This window comes from Chlorocebus sabaeus, chromosome 1 (genome assembly GCF_047675955.1).
Source record: "Chlorocebus sabaeus isolate Y175 chromosome 1, mChlSab1.0.hap1, whole genome shotgun sequence".
NCBI lineage: Eukaryota > Metazoa > Chordata > Mammalia > Primates > Cercopithecidae > Chlorocebus > Chlorocebus sabaeus.
Window position 1 is genome coordinate 77,084,189 of NC_132904.1, and position 26,168 is coordinate 77,110,356.

At 38.5% G+C, this 26,168-nt stretch overlaps 1 protein-coding gene across 3 annotated transcripts in view; it reads right to left on the minus strand.

Moving 5' to 3' along the window:
* TENM4 (teneurin transmembrane protein 4) overlaps window positions 1-26,168 on the minus strand; it is a 3,083,677-nt gene that overhangs the window by 1,883,365 nt on the left and 1,174,144 nt on the right. For all 3 annotated transcript variants that reach the window (XM_073019796.1, XM_073019792.1, XM_073019798.1), the window contains exon 4: window positions 22,517-22,570. The gene's annotated coding sequence lies outside the window, so the exon portion shown is untranslated. The remainder of the gene's footprint in view (window positions 1-22,516; window positions 22,571-26,168) is intronic.

A 26,168-nucleotide genomic window follows, 5' to 3' on the forward strand; every position in this document is an offset into this window, starting at 1 on the left:
CTGATTTTATTTCCTTTGAATATATACCCAGTAGTGGGATTACTAGATCATGTACTCATTTAATTTTTGAGGAAACTCTATACTGTTTTACATAATGGCTAATTTATAAAAAAAAAAGTTTACACAAATGTATGCACATTTACAAAAATGTTGTATGAAAAAATATACTAGTTTACATTCCCACCAACAGTGTGCGAGTGTTTCCTTTTTTCCACATGCTAAGACTTGTTATCTTTCTTCTTTTTGATAGTAGCCATTCTAACAGTTATGGGGTGATATCTCATTGTGGTTTTAATTTGCATTTCTCTGATGATTAATGATATTGAGTATTTTTAATGTCCATATTGGTCATTTATATGTCTTCTTTGGAGAAATGTCTATTCAGATGTTTTACCCATTTTTAACCATGTTATTTGTCATCTTGCTATTTAGTTGAATTTCTTGCATATTTTAGATATTAGCCCCTTACCAGATGTATGGTTTGCAAATGCTTTCTCCCATTCTGTAGGTTGTACCTTCACTCTGTAGACAGTTCCCTTTGTTATAGCTTTTTAGTTTAATGTAATTCCATTTTGTCTATTATCACTTTTCTTGCTAGTGCTTTTGGTGTTGTATCCAAAAATCAATGCCTACTGCAATGTCATGAAGCTTTTTTTTTCCTGTAGTTTTACAGCTTCTGATCTTACATTTATATTTTTATATGTGGTATGAGATAAGGATTTAATTTTATCCTTCTGTGTGTCAATACCCAGGTTTCTCAACACCACTTTTGAAAGAGAATGCCCTTTCCTCATTGTGTAATCTTCTTATCTTTGTCAAAAATCAATGACAGTAAATGTGTGGGTTTATTTCTGGGCTCTCATGTATATTCCATTGGTCTATGTGTCTAAAGATGAAAGTAATTTATGCACCACCATTGTAATATTAGAGCATTCTGAATTTGTGCATTTACTTTTACCAATAAGTTTTATACTTTAAGATGTATTTATGTTACTCATTTGTATCCTTTTCTTTCAGCTTGAAGACCTCCCTTCAGCACTCCTGAAAAGGCAGGTCTAGTGGTAATGAACTCTCTCAATTTTGTCAGAGAAAGACCGTATCTCTGATTTCTGAAGAACAGATTTTCTGGGTAAAGTATTACTGGTTGGCAGATTTTTTTTTCCTCAGCACTTTGAATATATTATCCCAATTTCTTCTAGCTTGTAAGATTCCTGCTGATAAATCTATTGCCAGCCTTATATAAATTCCCACATATGTGATTTGCTTTTTTCTTCTTGCTGCTTTCAGAATCCTATCTTTATCTTTGTTTTTTGACCATTTGATTATATGTCTTGGTGTAATTTTGTTCAGATTGAATTAATAGGAGGCTTCTGACCTTCCTCTAGCTGGTTATGTATATCTTTTCCTGGATTTGAAAACTTTTCTGCTCTTTTTAAAAGAAGCTTTCTACTCCCTCTAAATCTCTCTTACCTTTCTTGAACTTTTGTAATTCTGACATTTGGTCTTTTGATGCTATCTCATCAATTTCATTAGCTTTTCCATTACTTCTTCTTATACGTTTTTTCCTCCTCTGACTGTATATTTTCAAATAATCTGTCTGAATTCACTGATTTTTTTCTGCTTAATCAATTCACTACTGATGTTATATATTGAAATTTTTATTTTATTCATTATATTTTTCAGTTCCAGAGTTTGATTTTTTAAAAATAATTTTAATCTGTTAAATTTCTAATTTTGGCCATTTATTGTTTTTTTGATTTCATGGAATTATTTCCCTATATTTTCTTGAAGTTTGCTGAGATTCCTTAAAACAAGTATTTTGAATTCTTTTTTTGTGTGTACCTCTACAGCAGTCTTTCCTTATTCATAGGGGATATATTCCAAGATACTGAGAAAATATTTGAAACCATGGATAGTATCGCACCCTATATACACTGTTTTTTTTCTATACATACATAACTCTGATAAAGTTAAATTTATAAATTTGGCATAGTTAAAAGAAAACACAATGAAAACTAATAATTATGGAATAGAATAATTATAGCAATATACTGTTTACAATTTCACAGATAGAATATTTGTTCATACTATAGACCTTAATACCCTCAGCATATGATTTTTTTTCTTTCTTTACTAAGTCAAGAACTTCAACCTTTTCACTTAAAGAAAGCACTTTACAGCTTCTCTTTGCCATATCCAAATTGCTAGCATGACTACTCTTGTACTTTGAAGCCGTTATTAAGGAAAATAAAGACTACCTGAACATAAGCACTGCAGTATCATGACAATCAATCTGATATTTAAGACAACTACTAAGTGATTAATGGGAAGGTGGTATATACAGCACAGACACACTGGACAAAAGGATGATTCACATACTGGGAAGTAAGAAGCAGAATGCCAAAGATTTCTTTACCTTACTCAGAATGGCACACAATTTAAAACAGAGGAATTATTTATTTCTGAAATTTTACATTTAATACTTGCAAACCACAGTTGACTGTGAGTAACTGAAACTGTAAATAGTGAAACTGCAAATAAGAACAGACTACTGTATTTCTTTAAGATCAGCTAATAGAAGATTACTGTGATATTTGGGTGGTTTTATATTTTCTTGGTTTTTCATATTTCTTATTGCCTTACATTGATGTGTGCACATTTGAAGAAGGAGTAAGTTATTCCATTCTTTTTTTTTTTTTTTTTTTTTTTTTTTTGAGATGGAGTGTCACTCTGTCACCCAGGCTGGAGTGCAGTGGCATGACCTTGGCTCACTGCAACCTCCGCCTCTCAGGGTCAAGACATTCTCCTGTCTCAGTGCCCTGAGTAGCTGGGACTACAGGCACACACCACCATGCCTGGATAATTTTTTGTATTTTTACTAGAGATAGGATTTTCCCATGTTGGCCAGGCTGGTCTCAAACTCCTGACTTCAAGTGATCCTCCAGTCTTGGCCTCCTAAAGTGCTATGATTACAGGCATCAGCCACCGCACCCGGCCTTATTCCATTCTTTATGGACTGGCCTTCTGTGAGAAATCCCTCACTGGTCAGCCTGTCCAGAAATTCTGGATAGGCCATCTGGTATAGATGATCAGAGAGCTTGCTGCTAGATTCCTTGGGCAGACGGGCCTGTTGCCTGAGTCAGCAGGTAGGTGGACCTGGCACTTGTGTCCAGAGGGTTGCGTTTGAAGCCTGGATCCATTAGGGTAAATCTATTAATTAGGTCCACAAGGGTGTGAGTAGAGCCTGGATCAGTGAGGGCAAGCCTGCAGCCTTTATCTGGAGGGACTGTACTGAGGTCTCAACACCTAGTGGGACCTAGGTGCTGGGGTGGAGCTAGGGTCTGAGTCTGTGTGGGTAGGCTTTGGTACTAGGTCTGTAGGAGTAAACTTGGAACCTTGGTCATGAGAGCTGGCCTCACACCAGGGACTACTGGGATAAGCCCGGACACCCAGTCTACTGGAGCAGGCCTGGAACACGAAACCCTAGGGGCTGGCCTGGAGAGTGGGGTCACACAGATTGGTCTGATACTGGGAAGAAGTGAAGCCTGTGACCGTGGGTGCTGGCATCCTGCCTGAGTGCAGGGGTGCTGACCTAGTGCTAGGGTGGGCCAAAAGTCTGGGGCTGTATGGGCACCAGGGCAGGCGTGGAGGCTTAGTCCATGAGTACCAGCCTGCAGTCTCAGGCCTTGGGGACCTGCCCAGTGCTGGATTTTACTGGGGCAGAACTGGCATTGTGAATAAAGGCAAAGTCTAGTATTCACTTCTCTCTCCTTCCCGCAAGCAGAGGGTATCTGTCTCCATGCTGTGCAGCCTAGGGTTGCGGGAGGGGTGAGGTGGGTAATGTACTGCTACCACTAGGTACTAGGATCTCTGACATGACTCTCATAACTCTTCTGAAGGTGTTTTTGTGTGTGAATAGTTGTTCAAATTGATGTTTCTGTAGGAGGATGAGTGCTGGAAAGTCCTATCCTCTGACATCTTGCTGATGTCAGTGTCCATTATGTCTTAAAATGATTAATCTGCAAGAAATGTGAGAAGATTGTTTGGATGTGGAACATGCTGTTCAAATATTCAAAAAATGGCATTACTGTTGCTTTATTTATATTTGAACAGCATTAGCTATTACCTTGTAACAATTTTACTATTATTTCACTAATGTATTTTATTATAAATAATTTTTAAATTATTCCATAAAAATGGTTCATTCTAATGAGGAAACCTTGTTCAATTTTGGAACTTAAACATAACTAAAGAGAAATATTTATGTTTTTTAATTTATCTAAATATCAAAGACAAGGAAGAAAACTCTAGGAAAGAAAGGTAATATCTTGGAAATATTTAATAGTACCGTAAGTTTCTTGGAGCTTTCTTCCACTTTCTGCATTATTCAAAATCCTTGCACAGTCAGATTCTTCAAAATTAAGATAGCTATAACCTCGAGCTTTACAAATAACATAAAAATTTTCAAATTCATGCTAACAAGGAAGAGTTGAACAGACAGAGGAATTAAAAAGAACTTGGAACTTTAATCTGCAGAGATGTCAGCAATGAATGCATTCTCACTGGTTTGGACATTTTCTGAGCACCACCCACATGTTAACAGGTCATGCTTCCACATATGATTTCTTTTAATGCTTACAAAACTATTTAGAACAACATTATGGTCCTAGTTTTCAGATACTAATGAAGATATTGATGTTCACTAGTAAGTAGTGAAGTTCACAGGACTGAAATAATCAGTCTTTATCCTTGGTCATTAGATGGCATAGAATTTAAACTGGAAACTGCAGGCAAGACTCATTTCTGACTTCACATCCAAGTCTGTCATCATTAGCTTTAATAATGGAACAGTTTTCAACAATGAACAAGCAAATGTAGAATCTAGTAACTATTGCGGCATTTCAGAGTCTAATACTTTAACAAAGTTAAAATAAGTCTCCCCGGATTCTTACTAATTTATACAATTTGAGTTAGAAAGTACACATTATATTTTACAAACACAATATGAAGTGATGGTTGGTAACAATGGTTCTCAAACATTTTTATTCACTGGTATCAGCAACACCTTGGATCTTGTTAGAAATGCTGATTCTGGGCCTGGGTGTAGTGGCTCATGCCTGTAATCCCAGCACTTTGGGAGGGCAAGGTGGGCAGATCATGAGGTCAGGAGTTCGAGACCAGCCTGACAACATGGTGAAACCCTGTCTCTACTAAAATTACAAAAATTAGCCAGACGTGGTGGTGCACGCCTGTAATCCCAGCTACTCAGGAGGCTGAGGCAGGAGAATCACTTGAACCTGGGAGGCAGAGGTTGTAGTGAACTGAGATCGTGCTACTGCACTCCAGCCTAGTGACACAGCGAGACTTGGTCTGAAAAAAGAAAAAAAAAAAAACGAAAAAAAGAAATACTGATTTCTGGGCTCTTTCTCAGATCTACTGAATTAGAAATTTTGGAGGTGGAATCCAGCAATCTGTATTAAAATCTTCCAGGTGATTATAATACATGCAGAAAGGCAAAGCAGCAAAGGGAACTAAATGTGCCCTTTCATAGTCCATGAGGGTGATGCCCTCATGTCTCTTTCACCTTACCAAAGCTCTCACCTACAAAAACCACCAAGAGGGCAAACAAATTTCAACATAGTTTTTGATGGAAGAAACACATAACTAGAGTAGTCTAAATGTTTGTGTTCCTCCAGAATTCATCTGTTGAAATCTAATCCCCGATGTGTTGATATTAAGAGGTGAGGGCTTTGGAAGGTGACTAGGTCCCTAGGGCAGAGTCCTCATGAATGAAATTAGTGCCTGTAGAAAAGAGGACTGAAGGAGCTTATTTTCTCCTTTTTTACCCTTCTACCATAGAAGGACACAGCTATAAGGTGACATCCATGAGGCAGAGAGCTAGCCCTCATCAGACATCAAACTGCTGACAACTGGATAATGGGCTTTCCAGACTCCAAAATTGTGAGCAAGAATTTTTTTGTATTTATAAATTACCTAGTCTAAGGTGTTTTATTATAGCAACTCAAATGGACTAAAACAGAAATTGGTACTTAGAACTGGGGTGCTGGTATAATAAACTAAAAATGTAGAAACAGCTTTGAAACTGGGTAATGGGTAAAGGCTCAAATAATTTGGAGGTACATGCTAGAAAAACCTATATAGCTGTGAATAAAACATTAAAGGCAATTTTGGTGAGAGCTTAGAAAGAGGAGAGCCGTAGAGAAAGTTTCAGCCTTCTTAGAGATTACTTAAGAGGGTATAAACAAAATGTTGGTAGAAATGCACACGGTAAAGGTCATTCTGATGCCATCTCAGATGGAAATGGGAAACGTGGAGGAAAGGTGATCCTTGTTACAAAGTGGCAAATAACTTGGCTGAATTATGTCCATGTCCTAGTGCCTTGTGAAGGTGGAAATTCTGAATGATGAAATACTACATTTGCCAGAAGAAATATGTAAGAAAAGTGTTGAGGGTATGGCATGGCTTCTCTTGTCTGCTTATAATAAAATGCAAGAAGAGAGAAATGAACTAAAAATAGAATTTATAATCAAAAGGAAAGCAGAGCTTAAAGATTTGAAAAATTCTCATTCTGTGAAGCAGGAGAAAACGGGTTCAGGGGAGAACACTGAGGGTGTGGCCAAACAATCATTTGATGAAGAGATTAGTATGGATAGAAGAAAGCCAGATGGTATTCATCAGGACAGTGGGAGAATGACTGCGGATTATTTCAGAGATCTTCATGATTGCCCTGTCAATGGCTCAGAATACCAGGGTGTTGGGGTAGAACAATCTCAACTCTGAAATCCATGGCTGCACTCTTTGTCTGCCTCAACTGTGGCTGAAGTGGGCTCAGGTGCAACTCAGACCAACGCTCTGGGTTACATAGGTTGTAAATCTTGGCAGTGTTGATGTGGAGCTCACTATGCAGGTGCATATAGTTTCAGGGTGGTCACTGCCTTCACCTAGATTTCAAAGGATGGAGCTGCCTGAAGCCTCATACAAATGGCCCATGAAGAGAACTGACACTAGGGTAGAATCACACAGAGGTCCTAATAGGGCAGTTTCCAGTGGAACCGTAGGGGCAGGGCTGCCCTTGAGACCTAAGGCCAGTAAAGCCACTAGAGAGTGATTCTATTATGGCAGAGCCATGGGCACATAACTCCAACCTACGAAAACTGCCATGTGGGCTGCACTCAGCAATGGGACTACCCACAGCCCTGGGTGCCCAGGCCCCACTCGAATGTGTCTGCAAAGTAGGATATATTAAACCAAAAAAGATCATTCATAAGCTTTCAGATTTAATGTTGTATGCAGTGTTGGGTTTTGGACTGACTTAAGACCAGTTGCTCCTTTCTTCCTTCCTATTGTTCCCGTTTGGAATGAAAATATCTATCCTATGCCTGTCCTACTATTGTCGTTTGGAAGCATATAACTTGTTTGATTTCATAGGCTCATGGCTGGAGAGAAATTTGCTTCCAGATAAACCATACCTTGAGTCTTACTCATATCTGACTTAGATGACATTTAGATGAGACTTTGAACTTAGACTAAAGTTGATGCTGAAATGTGCTAAGGCTGGGGATTATTAGGGTAGAATGAATGTATTCTGCATGTAAAAAGAGCATGAATTTGGAGGCCCATGGGTAGAAGGCTATGATCTAAATGTAATTGTTCCTCCAAAATCTGTATGTTGAAACCTAATCTCCTATTAATAGGTGAAGCCTTTGGAAGATGACTAGGTCATGAAAGCAGAGCCTTTGTGAATGAGATTAGTGCCCTTATAAAGAGGCCTTAGGGAACTAGTTTGACCCTTTTTGTCCTTTCTCCATAGAAGAACACAGCTAGAAGGCACCATCCATGAGGCAGAGAGGTAGCCCTCATCAGACACCAAAACTGACGGCACCTTAGTTGTGCACTTCTCAGTCTCTAGAATTGTGAGCAATAAATTTCTGTTGCTTAGAAATTGCCCAGTCTGAGGCATTTTGTTCTAGCTGCCTGAATGGACTAAGTCAGGGAGATAAGACTAATATGTTACAAACCCACATGAATTTAATACAAGTATGTAATATGGCCAGTGCTTAATATCACATTAAGAAGGTGAGAAGCGTCCAGAGAAGGGAGGTACAACTCTATGGGATGTAGTTATCAGACAACCCTTAATGAAACAAGAAAACAAATGGAACTGAAAATTTAAAAATGTGGAGTCATAGCCTATGGCTGCCACTCAGCTGCCAAGTAAAGCTGAATATGTTAAATTTTATTCTTGCTCCTCAGATTCCCTCATGGAATATAGAGATTACATAGTGAGGGCAGTGAGGATGATGATGGTATGAAGACCATAAATGACAATAATATCATTTCATGATATTTTCAGATGTTATAAGGTTATGAAAGGTTTTGGAGGGGGGTCTGACTTAAAGACCGTGCTTCAGTGTATTCAAATTATTTTCACTTCCTCTGTACCATAAGACTTCCACTTATTTTGCAATTATTCCTATCATGAGCTGTTGAAAAGGACTTCTCACATTATCTCAAGCAATCCTCACAACTTCCATGAAGTAGATAGGTCATCCTAATTTTAACATGAATTGTTCATAAAAGAAAGAAATTTTAAAATGGGCAATGCAAAAATGTTTTCATATGTATAATAATGTTATCATGTAAAGTTATATATATGTATATCATGTAAAGTTAGACATGATACATGTAATGTTGTTGCTGCTACTGCCAATGACTAGTTCCTCTGTCTGCAATAGTCAGAATCTTACCTAGCTTAGAATAGACTTTCAGTATGTATCTTTATATAGAAAAGACAAATGCATGGATAAATAAAAATGTATATATATTATTGCACCTGAGTTTTTAGAGTGGAAAAAAGTACATACTTAACAGAGTGTGGAATAGCAAGTTAAGGACCTGTAAGAAGAGTGTGCTAAAAAGTCAGTTAGTTCATTCTTGCAAAGCACTGTGAACCATACCCAAAAAGTAGTAAGCCTCTAGTATAGACAAACCATTCCGAGCAGTCTGTGCTTTAGCAAGCTGTATTTGAAAAATGGTTTAAGGTAAAGGGAATACAGATGCTACTAAAAACATTTGCATAGAATTTTATTGTGATTTAAACAATTTCGGATGTGTTAATTCATATAATCCTTATTCTATCCTTTGAAATAAAGAGATGTTCTCTGTTTAAATGAGAAGCATGGAGATTAAAAAGCTCTCATTCTCATAGCAGTGAAAGAGGGCTCCAGCCACACTTGCAGTGCTGTGATCTTTCCTCTATAGTCTGTCATCCCTGACCTTTGAGTTACTTGGTCACAGTGTATTTGCTTCATATTCTTCTTTCTTATTTCTGAGTATCCTGAGGGACTTGGTCAACTGCATGTTAAATTCTAGCTTCCCTGACCTGCCATTCCCTATTCCACCACACAGGGAACCCTATCAAACAGCAACAAGCACAAAACACTGATCCTTTTGCCCTTTCCTCCTCTGCTAGAGTGAAAGGATTAGAAAGTAAAGGAAAGGAGGAATTAAGAGGTGACCCTTAGGTAATACGGAACAGGGAGAAGGGGGGAAACAAAGATGTGACTGTATGGAAATCTTTTACAGATTTATTCATTTTGTTGAGTGTTGTCTCTATTTTTTTCTGGTGGATAAATTGATCTGAATGTTCATAAAAACTTTTTAAGAGAAAATTGTTTTTCTTTTATCAAAGGATTTTTCCCAGTATTGTTTTGTTAATGATAATGATGATGATAATGATAATACAATTTCATATGTATGGTGCTTTAGATCTCATTTGATCTTTGTAACAACATAAAAACAAAACAAAACAAAAAAAGGTACACAAGGATCAGAGTGAAGAAATAACTTCTTTAAGGCCATAGAGCTTAAAAGAGAAAGCACAACTGGATCCTGAAGCCCCATACTCTTTTCATTGTCTATATTTAGGATGCAGGAACTCTGTCATTATAATGACTTTGGAAACAATCCATCTTGAGTTATAAATAATTTATATAAATACACAAGGATGCCACAAAACAAGTCCTTCCATTTCATATTTAGTTGAATAGGTACACAAACATGGGACTTCACACAATGGAATGACAATTTTTTTTTTTTTTTTTTTTTTTACCACTAATGAAGTTGACATCAATTTCAAAGAAACAAAATCTAGGGAGAAAAAAAATCAGGTTAGCCTGACAGTTTACTAGATGAGAATTGGAACCACAACCACATGTCTGCAGACTGTTTTTTTTGTCAGAAGACAGTTTGGTTTGCAGCCTTTCTTCAAGCTTGCCTTCAATAGTGAACTGATAATGACTTCTACTTGGAAATTGTATTTTATTTTCAAGCATATTTTGCCTCAAAGACATACTCAAGTTCCCCAAAAGTGTCTTGTTAATAAAAGACTTCCCCTGCTTCATCTTCAGGGAGGCAGAGTAATGTCATGAAATGGTCTTTGGAGTTGAAGAGAACTCGTTTCAAATTCCAGCTCTGATACTTTCTACCTGTGTTACCTTGGGCAAATTGCAGAAAATGAACATAATAATACTGGCTCTGTAGAGTTTTATAAGTTTAAATGAAAACTTTTCTCCAAATACTTGAAATTATATTAAAATTCAATGAATACTACTTATTTTTATGCTTTATATATTTACAAAGTAAAATGTGAGTGAACACCTTACCTCATAAGTGGTGCTCTGTAAGTATCTGTAGAATTATAGAAATTGCAGCTGTTATCTTAAATTATATAAGTCAAATACAACTCTTGACTATCTGTATCAAGAAATGATGTTGAACTGAATAACTGAGATTGGCAGGGTCCAGTCCGAGATGGAAGAATAACGACTTACTCTTTTTATCTTTGCTATTGAGTGCCGTAGCTAGCTGATATTCACACATTTGTGATCCCAAGGAAAGCTCTCAGCATTTGTTCTGCCATCTGGAAGATGGGGATAAGATAACAACAGAGCCTTTCCACCACACAGGATTTTGATGAGGATTATCTCAGATACTGTATTTGAAAATGTATGTAAACTGTAAAGTGCCATACCAATATAAAGAAGCATGATCATTACTGTCACGTCTTGTCCTGATTGTTGATGATGTTTGTGCACCACATGATGATCAGCTGTTTCTTCAGGAATGCAGATTTCACAACAATATTTTTACAGCTTAAAATAAAGCATAGAATCAAATTGGAATGCTTAAGATCAGCAAGGAAAGACCATCTAAGGGATTTTGTTGTTGTTATCTGTGTTTTGTTTTCTACCCTATGAAAAGTGCATTTGTTAACTCTCCAAGTGTGCATTATTTTCTTTGTTCTAGTTCAGAAATGACATAGTAAGAAAAAAAAATCCTGCTCTCAGTGTATTTCCAACTTGTTCAAACATAAACAAATTGTGGCCCAACTTGTTCTTATGAGATTTTCGTACTGTTTCTTAATTGAAAGAGGGTGATAAATAAATTTATAGGTTGGAATTTACCGTTAAACTTTTTATATTACTGAATTGAAGGAAAACATCCTGGACAAGAGTCCCCATCATTAATCATATTTCCACTGAGGCACAGCATAGCAGGGCAGCAGAGAACAGAAGATGGTCACCTAGGCTGAGGAGGCAAGACAGCCAGGGAAGGCTTCCTGAATGAAGTTGTACACTTACGTGTCACTAAATTTAAAAACATGAAAACATTTTTAAAAGCACTAGCTAGGTTTATTTCAGAAAATGTTATTCTAGAAAAGAATTCTATCCATCAGAGAGGTGAATGTGACCAGGGAGGCAGGTCAGAGAGACGGCAGTGTGACCTGCCATGGCCAGCTTTGAAGGAAGAAGTTATGAGCCAAGAAGTGTAGGCAGTCCCTAGAAGCTGAAAAAAGCCGAGAAAATCCTTCCATAGAGTTTCCAGAAAGGAACGCAGTCTACTGGCACCTTGTCTTTAGTCCAGTGACACCTATCTAGAATCTGAACTACAAAACCATGAGATGGCCGAATAGGAACAGCTCCAGTCTGCAGCTCCCAGCAAGATCAGCGCAGAAGGCAGGTGATTTCTGCATTTCCAACTGAGGTACCTGGCTCATCTTATTGAGACTGGTTAGACAGTGGGTGCATCCCATGGAGGATGAGCCAAAGCAGGGTGGGGCGTTGCCTCACTGGGGAAATGCAAGAGGTAGGAGTACTCCCTCCCCTAGCCAAGGGAAGCTGTGAGGGACTGTGCCACTGTACCATGAGGAACAGTGCACTCCAGCCCAGATACTATGTTTTTCCCATGATCCTTGCAACCCACAGACCAGGAGATTCCCTTGGGTGCCTACACCACCATAGCCTTGGGTCACAAAACTGGGTGGCCACTTGGGCAGACAGAAAGCTAGCTGCAGGGTTTTTTTTTTTTTTTTTTTTTTTTTTTTTCATACCCCAGTGGCACCTGGAACACCAGCAAGATAGAACCATTCACTCCCCTGGAAAGGAGGCTGAAGCCAGGGAGCCAAGTGCTCTAGCTCAGCAGATCCCACTCCCTCAGAGCCCAGCAAGCTAAGATCCACTGGCTTGAAATTCTCACTGCCAGCATAGCAGACTGCAGTCTGCCGTCTGCCTGGGATGCTCCAGCTTGGTGTGGGGAGGGGTGTCCACCATTACGGAGGCTTGAGTAGGCAGTTTCCCCTCACAGTGTAAACTAAGCCACAGGGGAAGTTCCAACTGGGCAGGGCCCTCTACAGCTCAGCAAAGCTACTGTAGCCAGACTGTCTCTCTCGATTCCTCCTCTCTGGGCAGGGCATCTCTGGAAAAAAGGCAGCAGCCCCAGTCAGGGTATTATAGATAAAACACTCATCTCCCTGGGACAGTGTACCTAGGGGAAGAGGTGCCTGTGGGCACAGTTTCAGCAGACTTAAACATTCCTTCCTGCTGGCTCTGAAGAGAGCAGCAGGTCTCCCAGCACAGTGCTCAAGCTCTGCTAAGGGACAGACTCCCTTCTCAAGTGGGTCCCCGAACCCTGTATCTCCTGAAAGGGAAGATACCTCCCAGCAGAGTTTGACAGACACCTCATATAGGAGAATTCTGACTGGCATCTGGTGGGTGCTCCTCTGGGACAAAGCATCCAGAGGAAGGAACAGGCAACAATCTTTGCTGTTCTGCAGCCTCTGCTTGTGATACCCAGGAAAACAGAGTCTGGAGTGGACCTCCAGCAAACTCCAATGGACCTACAGCAGAGTGACCTGACTCTTAGAAGGAAAACTAAAAGAAAGGAAGAAAATCAACATTAACAAACAAGGTTTCCATGCAGAAACTCCATCTGAAGGTCACCAACATCAAGGTCCAAAGGTAGGTAAATCCACAAAGATGGGGAGAAACCAGCACAAAAAGGCTGAAAATTACAAAACCCGGAATGCCTCTTCTTTTCCAGAGGACTACAACTCCTCACCAGCAATGGAACAAAACTGGACAGAGAATGAGTTTGATGAATTGACAGAAACAGGCTTCAGAAGGTGGGGAATAACAAACTCCTCTGAGCTAAAGGAGCCTGTTCTAACCCAATGAAAGGAAACTAAGAACCTTGAAAAAACGTTAGAGGAATTGCTAACTAGAGTTACCCACAAAGGGAAGCCCATTAGACCAACAGCGGATCTCTCTGCAGAAACCCTACAAGCCAGAAGAGAGAGGGGGCCAACATTCAATATTCTTAAAAAGAAGAATTTTCAACCCAGAATTTCATATCCAACCAAACTAAACTTCATAAGTGAAGGAGAAATAAAATCCTTCACAGACAAGCAAATGCTGACAGATTTTGTCTCTACTAGGCCTGCCTTACAAGAGCTCCTGAAGAAAGCGCTAAACGTGGAAAGGAACAACCAGTACCAGCTAATGCAAAAACATACCAAATTGTAAAAACCATCGACACTATGAAGAAACTGCATCAACTAACAGGCAAAATAACCAGCTAGCAACATGATGACAGAATTGAATTTACACATAACAATATTACCCTTAAGAGTAAACAGGTTAAATTACTCAATTAAAAGACACAGACTGGTAAATTGGATAAAGAGTCAAGATCCATCGGTGTGCCAAATTCAGGAGACCCATCACACGTGCAAAGACACACGTAGGCTCAGAATAAAGGGATGGAGGAAGATTTACCAAGAAAATGGAAAGAAAAAAAAAAAAAAGCAGGAGTTGCAATCCTAGTCTCTGATAAAACAGACTTTAAACCAGCAAAGATCAAAAGAGACAAAGAAGCGCATTACATAATGGTAAAGGGATCAATGCAACAAGAAGACCTAACTATCCTATATATATGCATGCAATACAGGAGCACCCAGATTCATAAAGCAAATTCTTAGAGACCTACAAAGAGATTTTGACTCCCTCATAATAATAGTGGGAGACTTTAACACCCCACTGTCAATATTACACAGATCAATGAGACAGAAAATCAACAAGGATATTCAGGACTTGAACTCAGCTCTGGACCAAGCAGACCTAATAGACATCTACAGAACTGTCTCCCCAAAATCAACAGAATACACATTCTTTTCAGCACCATATTGCACTTTTTCTAAAATCAACCACATAATTGAAAGTAAAACAGTCCTCAGCAAATGCAAAGGAACAGAAATCATAACAAACAATCTCTCAGACCACAGTGCAATCAAATAAGAATTCATGATTAAGAAACTCACTCAAAACCACACAACTACAGGGAAAATGAACAACCTGCTCCTAAATGACTACTGAGTAAATAATGAAATGAAGGCAGAAATAAATAAGTTCTTTGAAACCAATGAGAACAAAGACACAGTATAACAGAATCTCTGGGACACAGCTGAAGCAGTGTTTAGAGGGAAATTTATAGCACTAAGTGTCCACAAGAGAAAGCAGGAAAGATCTAAAATTGATACCCTAACTTCACAATTAAAATAACTAGAGAAGCAAGAGCAAACAAATTCAAAAGCTAGCAGAAGACAAAACTTAACTAAGATCAGAGAAGAACTGAAGGAGATAGACACGAAAAACCCTTAAAAAAAAATCAATGAAGTGAGGAGCTGGTTTTTTGAAAAGACCACTAGCCAGACTAGTAAAGAAGAAAACAGAGAAAAATCAAATAGATGCAATAAAAAATGATAAAGGGGATATCACCACTGATCTCACAGTAATACAAACTACCATCAGAGAATACTATCAACACCTCTACACAAATAAACTAGAAAATCTAGAAGAAATGGATGAATTCCTGGATGCATACACCCTCTCAAGTCTAAACCAGGAAGAAGTCAAATCCCTGAATAGACCAATAACAAGATCTGAAATTGAGGCAGTAATTAATAGCCTACCAACCAAAAAAAGTCCAGGACTGGACGGATTCACAGGCAAATTCTACCAGAGGTACAAAGAGGAGCTGGTACCATTCCTTCTGAAATGATTCCAAACAATAGAAAAACAGGGACTCCTCCCTAACTCATTTTATGAGGCCAGAATCATTCTGATACCAAAACCTGGCAGAGACACAATTAAAAAAAAAAAAAAGGAAAAAAAAGGAAAAAAAAAAGAAAATTTCAGGCCAATATCCCTGATGAACATGGATGCAAAAATCTTCCATAAAATACTGGTAAACCTAATCCAGCTGTACATCAAAAAGCTTATCCACCACGATCAAGTTGGCTTCATCCCTGGGATGGAAGGCTGGTTCAACATATGCAAATCAATAAATGTAATCAATCACATAAACAGAACCAATGACAAAAACCACATGATTATCTCAATAGATGCAGAAAAGGCCTTTGATAAAAATTCAACACCCCTTTCTGCTAAAAATGCTCAGTAAACTGGGTACTGATGGAACCTATCTCAAAATAGTAAGAGCTATTTATGACAAACCCACAGCCAGTATCATACTGAATGGGCAAAACTGGAAGCATTCTGTTTGAAAACCGGCACAAGACAAGGATGCCCTCTATCACCACTCCTATTCAACATAGTATTGGAAGTTCTGGCCAGGGCAATCAGGTAAGAGAAGGAAATAAAGGGTATTCAAATAGGAAGAGAAGAAGTAAAACTGTCTCTGCAGATGACATGATTGTATATTTAGAAAATTCCATTGTCTCAGCCCCAAATATCCTTAAGCCAGTAACTTCAGCAAAGTCTCAGGATACAAAATCAATGTGCAAAAATCACAAGCATTCCTGTACATCAATAGACAAACAGCCAGCCAGATCATGAGTGAACTTTCATTCACAAATGCTACAAAGAGAATAAAATACCTAGGCATAAAACTTACAAGGGACGTGAAAGACGTCTTCAAGGAGAACTACAACCAATGCTCAAGGAAATAAGAAAGGACACAAACAAATGGAAAAACATTCCATGCTCATGGATAGGAATAATCAATATCATGAAAATGGCCATACTGCCCAAAGTAATTTATAGATTCAATGCTATCCCCATCAAGCTACCATTGACTTTCTTCACACAATTAGAAAAAAATACTTTAAATTTTATATGGAACCAAAAAAGAGTCCACATAGCCAAGACAACTATAACCAAAAAGAACAAAGCTGGAGGCATCATGCTACCTGACTTCAAACTGTACTACAAGGCTACAATAACCAAAACAGATATATAAACCAATGGAAGACAACAAGGGCCTCGGAAATAACACCACACATCTACAATCATCTGATCTTTGACAAACCTGACAAAAACAACCAATGGGGAAAGGATTCCCTATTCAATAAATGGTGTTGGGAAAACTGGCTAGTCATATGCAGAAAACTGAAAATGGACCCCTTCTTTACACCATATACAAAAATTAACTCAAGATGGATTAAAGACTTAAATGTAAGACCTAAAAGCATAAAAACCCTAGAAGAAAACCTAAGCAATACCATTCAGGACATAGGCATGGGCAAAGATTTTATGACTAAAACACCAAAAGCAATGGTAACAAAAGCCAAAATTGACAAATGGTATCTAATTAAACTAAAGAACTTCTGCACAGCAAAAGAAACTTTCATCAGAGTGAACAGGCAAACTACAGAATGGGAGAAAAATTTTGCAATCTATCCATCTGAAAAAGGACTACTATCCAGAATCTACAATGAACTTAAACAAATTTACAAGAAAAAAAAACCCCACCAAAAAATGGGTGAAGGATATGAACAGACACTTCTCAAAAGAAGACATCTGTGCAGCCAACAAACATATAAAGAAAAGTTCATCATCACAAGTTGTTAGAGAAATGCAAACCAAAACTACAATGAGATACCATCTCACACCAGATAGAATGGTGATCATTAAAAATTCAGGAAAGAACAATTGCTGGAGAGGATGTGGAGAAATAGGAAAGCTTTTACACTGTTGGTGGGAATGTAAATTACTTCCATTGTGGAAGACAGTGTGGCAATTCCTCAAGAATCTAGAGCTAGAAATACCATTTGACCTAGCAATCCCATTACTGGGTATATACCCAAAGGATTATAAATTATTCTACTACAAAGACACATGCACACATATGTTTATTGTGGCAATGTTCACAATAGCAAAGACTTGAAACCAACTCAAATGCCCATCAATGACAGACTGGATAAAAAAAAATGTGGCATATATATACCATGGAATACTATGTAGTCACAAAAAAGGATGAGTTCATGTCCTTTGCAGGGACATGGATGCAGCTAGAAACCATCATTCTCAGCAAACTAACACAAGAACAGAAAATCAAACACCACGTGTTCTCACTCATAAGTGGGAGTTGAACAATGAGAACACATGGACACAAGGAGGGGAATATCACACACTGGGGCCTGCTGGGGAGTAGGTGGCTAGGGGAGGGATAGCATTAGGAGAAATACCTAATGTAGATCATGGGTCGATGGACGCAATCAGCCACCATGGCATGTGTATACTTGTGTAACAAACCTGCATGTTCTGCACATGTACCCAGAACTTGAAGTATAAGAATAACAAAAAAAGAATTCCATCTTTACCTTCTCCCTTGCATTACATACACCCTGATTGATTTGATACTAATTTTTTTTTCATTTGTTTTAAAGTCTAAAAGTAATTATTTACCTGTTGATCTACTGGAAAACCTCAAGAGGCAAAACTGAGAGTTGGATTTTGTAAAGAAGCTGATTATTAATTCTTAAGGCGGTTGAAAGCAGTTTGGAGATGTTGTTTTGTTTCACTACATTAAAAAAAAACGTTTGAAAATCATCTAAAGTGTAGCATCTTCCTCAAGGTATCCTGTGCCACATGCCAAATAAAAATATTGACTTGGTCTGCTGCACTATTCCACTGACATTTATTTTGAAGTCATACATTTTCCCCTTATCTTAGAGAAAAAAACCCTTCCAACTGCCTAATTTATAATTTAAGAAGTTTTGTTAGATCAAAAGGAAAGAAAGAATGAACAGAAGCAAAGAGCGTAAAAAGCTTTAATATTTGAGTAATCGCACCATACTTGGTGTGGCCTCTCCCCCTGCTGCTGTATAGCAGAAACAGAAAAAAGAAACCAGAGAGCGTGATTTGTTCAAGGTTGTTCAATGTGAGTCAGAAAAGACTGGGTATTTGAATGCGAGGCAGAGCTGACATCTTTCTCCCCTAAAATGTATTTTTGTATGTGATTGGTTTCAATCCCAACAAGTAAACACAATCACATTTCATACATTTCAAGCAGCCAACTAGGCATAGCTGTTTTTCTTAAGGGGAGGAGTGTTGGGAGGCTTCAGGGGAGAAATATTTACTATATAACAAAATACAGAAACGTGCTACTCCATGAGAGGATGGTAGAGATGTGTATGGGCTCCTTGGAACAAATACTGAGGGTTGGAAGAGACTGGGTGGAGGTGCATATAGAGATCATGAGGGAGCAGGAACTGGGGGAACAATTTGTGCTACTACTCCCTGTGACTTCTTAAGGGCCTTTACACTTTCCACCTCTGTGAGGCTTTCGAATGCCTCCTCACCCTCCCTAACTGTCCCCAGTAAATCCTATCTCCACGCTTCACATCTAGTCCATGTGTAAGACAATATAACCTTCTGATTAAAAGCTCGTCTATAGAGTTAAATAGCACTGCACTCAAATCCAAAAGCAATTTGCTACCTGTTTAGGGGCTTTGGCAAGCTAATTCAGCCCTCTAAGCCTCAGGCTTTCCCATACGAAAAAAAAAAAAAATGGGAATAACGGTGTCTGCTGCAGAGGTTCTTATAGAATTAAATGAGAGAATCTGTGTGCTCAATACACTGCCTGACAATGATGAATAAATGGCAGAAAGTGTTATCACTTTCATGGCATATTTTGTACATATCGTTCTCATTCGCTTGTCTTCACATGAAGAATGTTGGCTCTCTCAAATACCCTGTAAGTAAAACATGAGGTTACTTTGAAGCCTATCCAGTAGACTTTGATCCTGAATTAGAGTTTCTTCTCATTAAAGAATTTAGCCATAATCCTGAGCCATCTGTGGCTCTGAGAATAAATCTGCTCTGTCCAGAAGTGACATTCCATTCCTTTGTAACTCTCTTTTCTTGTGCCCATGTTGGACTCAGAATGAGATACTCCAAAATTAAGAAAATAGCAGAAGCATCAAGGACTCTGGCTTCTCCTGGTTTCTTCCCCTGAAGATTGCCATATGATAGTTGTCCTGCCCTATACCCAGAGGGAAGTAATGCCATGCAGTGATGCCAAGAAGAAACTGAACAAATACCCCTTGCTAAGTTCCCCCCAGGTTATTGTCATTAGACCATACGCTTTTGTCCTCCAATCATACTTCTGCATGACTGTCTGTTAAAATTTGTTCCCTGGGAACTTTGTCTTCATTTCTGAAGACTCCCATGTCATATAAAACTTATGTTAAATACATTTATTATGCTTTTCTCTTGTTGCTCTGTCTTCTGTTATAGGGTGGGGAATAAATTTTTTTTTCTCCCATACCCATCTGTTTATCCCAGGATGTATCCTCCTTACTGAAAGACCTTGTTACTAAATTCACATGTTTCTCTACATTTGTAGAGTGCTAATCTAATCCTTAGCTATTAGGAAATCATTGTGAATTTTTTTTTTTTTTTTTTTTTTTTTTGAGATGGAGTCTCACTCTGTTGCCCAGGCCGGAGTTTAGTGGCATCATCTTGGTTCACTACAATTTCTGCCTCCCAGATTCAAGTGACTCTCCTGCCTCAGCCTCCTGAGTAGCTGGGATTACACGCACCTGCCACCATGTTGTTTGGTTCACCCTATGGAGTCAACATTTTTCAATAATGGGAAGGGTTATAAAAATCCCTTTGTCAGGAAAGAGCTTAGTTTGATGATGAAATTCCACTGGACAGCACCATGATACTCTCTATATAAAACCATTTAACCTCCATGGACAGGTGGACACTGGAACATTATTATTATTATTATTATTATTTTAAGTTCAACATTGTTTAAGTTATTCAGTTACTTCTGGAGTGAGGTAGAGCTGTGATATCCTGATTTTCAAGCTACTAAGTTTTCATCTTTGCCATCCAAGGTCTCTAATATGAAGAGACTGAGGACAAATTTCAGAGGAAGAGGGATTACAGTCAGGCAAATTATATTATAGTAAGGGAATCTGAAAATGCAACTGAAAAATTTTAGAGCTTGAATCTAAGGAATAGCATTTGAGTAAATTATAAAGGAATATAGGGTTAAGTCAGATGGAAGTGGTAGAGAAAAAAAATAGGGTTAGAATATAAGTCATTAAAGCCAGCATGAATAAGAAAGAACACAAAGCAGAGTAGAGGCTGGCAGATGAGACTGTTAGTTTTGTTGCTGAGCTTCTAAGTAATTGGGGATGTGAAAGGTTAGGCAGTAGACAAGAGGTGGGAGTTGCCATCATGAGGAACTCTCAGACCTCCAAGACCCAGAGACTGCATTGGAGTCACTTAGGAAAAATCTACCTTTCTTTGGCTCCTCTTGTCTATTGCAGGATGTTTTCTTCTTAATAGAGGACCTCATTCCTAAGCTTGGACATTTTTGTGTCTTACTCCTCACGCTTTCCACCCATCTCGGCGCAGTAAGAACTGGTTACAGAGAAAATAACAATTCACCAAAGCTAAAGTCAGCTATGAATGCAGGGGAGTGAATTTGGTTCTGTAAGAATAACAGAATTAAGGAAAAGGAATGCAAGGCATAAAGTGGAAATGATAGATCCCTAAAGAAGTTTTGGCATGAAAGTGGAAGAAGGGTATTGGAAAGGTTTCTTAGGTAGCAAAAAGCATAGGCAGGTGGATGTGAATCCAGTATGAGATGGGCTTGCCTTTGGAGGGCTGTATAGGAAGTAATGTTTTCTTGAGAAAATCACGTTCAATAAAGAAAGAAGGAGAAGAAATTATCAGCATGAGTGTTTATTGGACATAACATTTGCTTATTAATTTGTACACATCAACTTATAAAATGTGTACCACATTCCTATGGCATTGGCATTATTGTCTGAGAAAAAGTATCTTACAGAGTAGAACTCTAAGAACAAATTGTATTTTCTCTCCATCTAATGTCTAGGTATAAATCGAAGACATTCCCCAGTACAGATAATTCTGAATGCTGCATTCTTACTTGATATCTTGCCTCTATATTTTATATTGAGATTAAACATTTTTCACAATTATAACTTTTAACAGATGCATAATATTCCACCATGTGGTTATGCCATTATTTATTTAACAAACTCCAAATTATTAGGTAGTGGGCTTTCTCCCCAAGGTTTCATTATTTTAAATAATTCCACAATAAAAAATGGCATATAAATTTTAGAATTAATTTTTAATTATTTCCTTAAATAAATGACTCTAAATGGAATAAGTAAATCAACAGGCAAAAATATTTTGAAGACTTTACTTATGTACTTTCTTGCTTCAAAGAGAAGTCATTTAGTTTACACTAGGAAAGCAATTTAAAAACCAGAAACAATAAGACTGAGAAGCCAGCACCTAAAAGCTCTTCTGAGCATTCAGATTGCACCACAGAAGTCAACACTCACTGGAGCTACACCTTATTCTGGCCCTGACCAATCCATTCTCACGTCCCCTGATGCAGAATCAGTTTCAAAGCATGTGTTATATGTAGATTGTTTCTATTCAGCTAGCTGAAAAGAATGCCACAACACACCTTTCCCCTCAAATGAGTAGGAACAGTCTTACTATATCATAGCCCCTTAAGTTCCCTCTCAAGCCGGCAGACAAATTCCTGAGTGATAATTCCAGTCTAGCTATCTTATCTCACAACCTCACCTTTACCAACAGCATCCCGACCAACACAAAAGAATTGTCCATACATTTTCTGTACATATAAGCATGTCATATTCACTAATTTCAGGCCAAATGATCAAAATAATAATTGTTTTACCCACCTGCATGTTTGCTGTATTTAACTCAGACCTTTGCAAGAATCTGACCAAACAAGGTACAATCAGACAAAACTAGAAAGCCAGCTTGGTTAAATTTATGTTCACCAAAGGATTGCTGAATATGTGTGTGTTCACAGCAGCTCCCAAATGGCTTACCTCATTCAATCTTGCCTTTTCAGTCCAGTTGGTCCAGTGAAAATGTTGACTTATCTGGAAAAGGAGAAATACAGGAGCATAGTAAGTATGACATAAAATAGAAAGATGCATAATTTTATGCATGAGGTATATTTTTCAGTACAAGTAATAGAATCTCACTTCATATTTTGGGAAAATAACAAAAAGGCAATAAGAGAAAATCGTGTTCTTATCAAGTGATTCAAACAACCCCTACAGATTTCAGACCCACGTTCAATCTAGCCTTCAGAAATGACGTGGCAAAATGAAACAAGAGTCATTTTAGAGTCGTTTAATCTCTAACTTCAATTTTCTTAATAAAAAGAGCCACAGCAGTACCTTAGCTCGTTAGCTCAGGGAGGGGTCTGGCAAATGAATCCAGCCTAATTACAGAATGCCTCTGAGATAGCAAGTGCAACATGTGTATGATCTTCCACGATCTGACTTCTTCAAAGTTATAACCCACATGTTAATAAGCGACTGAAATTCATGCTGGCATGGAAGCAATGAGTCTAATCCTAAATCTGTAATCAGATACTTGGGCATGAGCAAGTTCCATAGCATGAAAGAATACTGAAAATATTTGGATGTATTAAAACTTACATATTTCAAAGATGATGATAAAGTTTTATTTATATAAAATTATGATTTAAACCATGTATTTATAAAATAATTAAGAGTATCACTAATTTTCACCAAAACCTTGTGATTCCTCTAAGATTTTAGAGCTCTATACCTCCAAGTTATTTTAACTATTATGATTTAATATGATGACTGTTTCATTTTAATATCACAAGAATGTCAGACATTAGGATACAAATTCACATTCATAAAGGTCAAACTAAAAAATCTTCTTTTCTATGTGTTTTAATTAACAGGATAAACATTTTTAATCAAATACACACAGTCCTAACATTACATTTCTGTCTTCAGTATCAATGTTTTTCCACGTTTTATTTAACAGTTCAAAGAAGACATTTTATGCTGTGCTAGTTATAAGACATACGAGACAGTACTATTAGAAATCAATCTTCATTAGGACCATGTGAAAAGAAAAATTGGCACAGGAACTTCCACTAGAAAGAGAAAGGGAATTCTTGGATTTTCAAAGGACATTATTTTAGTTATGATCCACCTAGGTTGGCTTTTTCTCAATACCCTAATGTAATAATCCTAACTAAAAATGTTGATCACTAATCAGTGTATTTGATGTTGAGTCCTGAATTTATCAAATTAATCATCTAATTTCTTTTCCAGGTCCCAATTCACATTTACATGTAATCAAAAAGCAGACTTAAAGATATCATTTTAATTATTCATCTGATACGGTTTGGATCTGTGCTCCCACCTAAATCTCATGTTGAAATGTAATCCTCAATGCTGAAGGTGGGGCTTGGTGGGAGGTGTTTGGATCATGGAGCTGGTTTCTCACGGTTTAACACCATCCACCCCGGTGCTGTCACTGTGATAGTGAGTGCTCATGAGATCTGGTTGTTTAAAAGTGTGTAGCACCTCCCCGCTCTCCCTCTTCCTCCTGCTGGGACAAGGTGAAGTGATGGCTCCTCCTTTGCCTTCTGTCACTATTATAAGTTTCCGGAGGCTTCCCTGAAGCTGATGCTGCCATGATTCCTGTACAGCCCGCAGAACTGTGAGCCAATAAAATCTCCTTTCTTTGTAAATTAGTCCTCCGTATTACTTTATAGCAGTGTGAGAAAAAAACAAATACAGAAAATTGGTACCAGGAGTTGTATATTGCTGTAAAGATACCTGAAAATGTGGAAACACCTTTGGAATTGGGTAATGAACAGAGGTTGGAAGAGTGTGGAGGGCTCAGAAGGTGACAGGAAGATGAGGGAAAATTTGGAACTTCTAGAGATTTGTGGAATGGTTATAATCCAAATGCTAATAATTAGTGAAGACCAGGCTGAGGAGGTCTCAGATGGAGATGAGGAACTTATTGGCAATGGAGCAAAGGTCACATTTGGCGAAGAGTTTGTTTGTATTATGCCCCTGCCCTACAGATCTCTGAAACTTTGAACTTGAGAGTGATAATTTAGAGCAGGAGTCCCCGACCCCTGAGCCACAGACAATTGTTAGTCTGTGGCCTGTTAAGAACCAGGCTGGGCTGGGCGCGGTGGCTCACACTGTAATCCCAGCACTTTGGGAGGCCGAGGTGGGCGGATCACAAGGTCAGGAGATTGAGACCATCCTGGCTAACACAGTGAAACCCCGTCTCTACTAAAAATACAAAAAAAATTAGCCAGGCGTGGTGGCAGGCACCTGTAGTCCCAGCTACTCAGGAGGCTGAGGCAGGAGAATGGCGTGAACCTGGGAGGTGGAGCTTGCAGTGAGCTGAGATCATGCCACTGCACTCCAGCCTGGGTGACAGAGCAAGACTCCGTCTCAAAAAAAAAAAAAAAAAGAAAAAAGAACCAGGCTGCACAGCAGGAGGTGAGCACCAGGCAAGGAGGTGAAGCTTTATCTGTATGTACAGCCACTCCCCATTGCTCACATTACTGCCTGAGCTGGGCCCCCTGTCAGATCATCAGCAGCATTCAATTATCACAGGAATGTGAACCCTATTGTGAACTGCACCTGTGAGAGATCTAGGCTGTCTGCTCCTTATGAGAATCTAATGCATGATGATCTGTCACTGTCTCCAATTGCCCACGGATGGGACTAGCTAGCTGCAGGAAAACAAGTTCAGGGCTCCCATTGATTCTATATTACGGTGAGTTGTATAATTCTTTCATTGTACCTTACAATGTAATAATAATGGGAATAAAGTTCACAATAAATGTAATGTACTTGAATCACCCTGAAACCATCCCACCCACCCCCAGTATGTGGAAAAATTGTCATCCACAAAACCAGTCCCTGGTGCCAAAAAGGTTGGGGACTGCTAATTTGGGGTATCTGGTGGAAGAAATGTCCAAGCAGCAAAGCATTCAATTCTTGACTTGGCTGCTTCTGATAGCCTATTTCATATGCATGAGCAAAGAAATTATGTAAAACTAGAACTTATATTTAATAGGAGGCTGGGCGCAGTGGCTCACACATGTGATCCTAGCCCTTTGGGAGGCTGAGGCGGTCAGATCACCTGAGGTCAGTAGTTCAAGACTAGCCTGGTCAACATGGTAAAACCCTGTCTCTACTAAAATACAAAAATTAGCTGGGCATGATGGCAGGTGCCTATAATTCCAGCTACTCAGGAGGCTGAGATGGGGAAATCATTTGAACTTGGGAGACAGTATTTGCAGTGAGCTGAGATCATGCCATTGCCCTCCAATCTGGGTGGCTGAGTGAGACACTGTCTCCGAAAAAAAAAAAAAAAGTGAAAGTGCTTCTGAATTATAAAATATGATATAAATATTTGTTTCAAAACTACCTATTTTGAGTTAATATAAATATGCCTGCCCACGTGTTTTCCTCCCTTCCAAGCTTCTTATTGCCATTAAGGTACTATTAGCATTTATTCAGCATTTACTTCAATGAGCATTACTAGGAAATGAGAGCATCAAATTCCTGAGGGAAGATATCAATTAATTCTAACTTCAGGAACTGAAGGCAGCTTCATGGAAAAGGCTACAATAAAGTTGGAAAGATGAGTAGATTTTTAGCAGACAGAAAAACT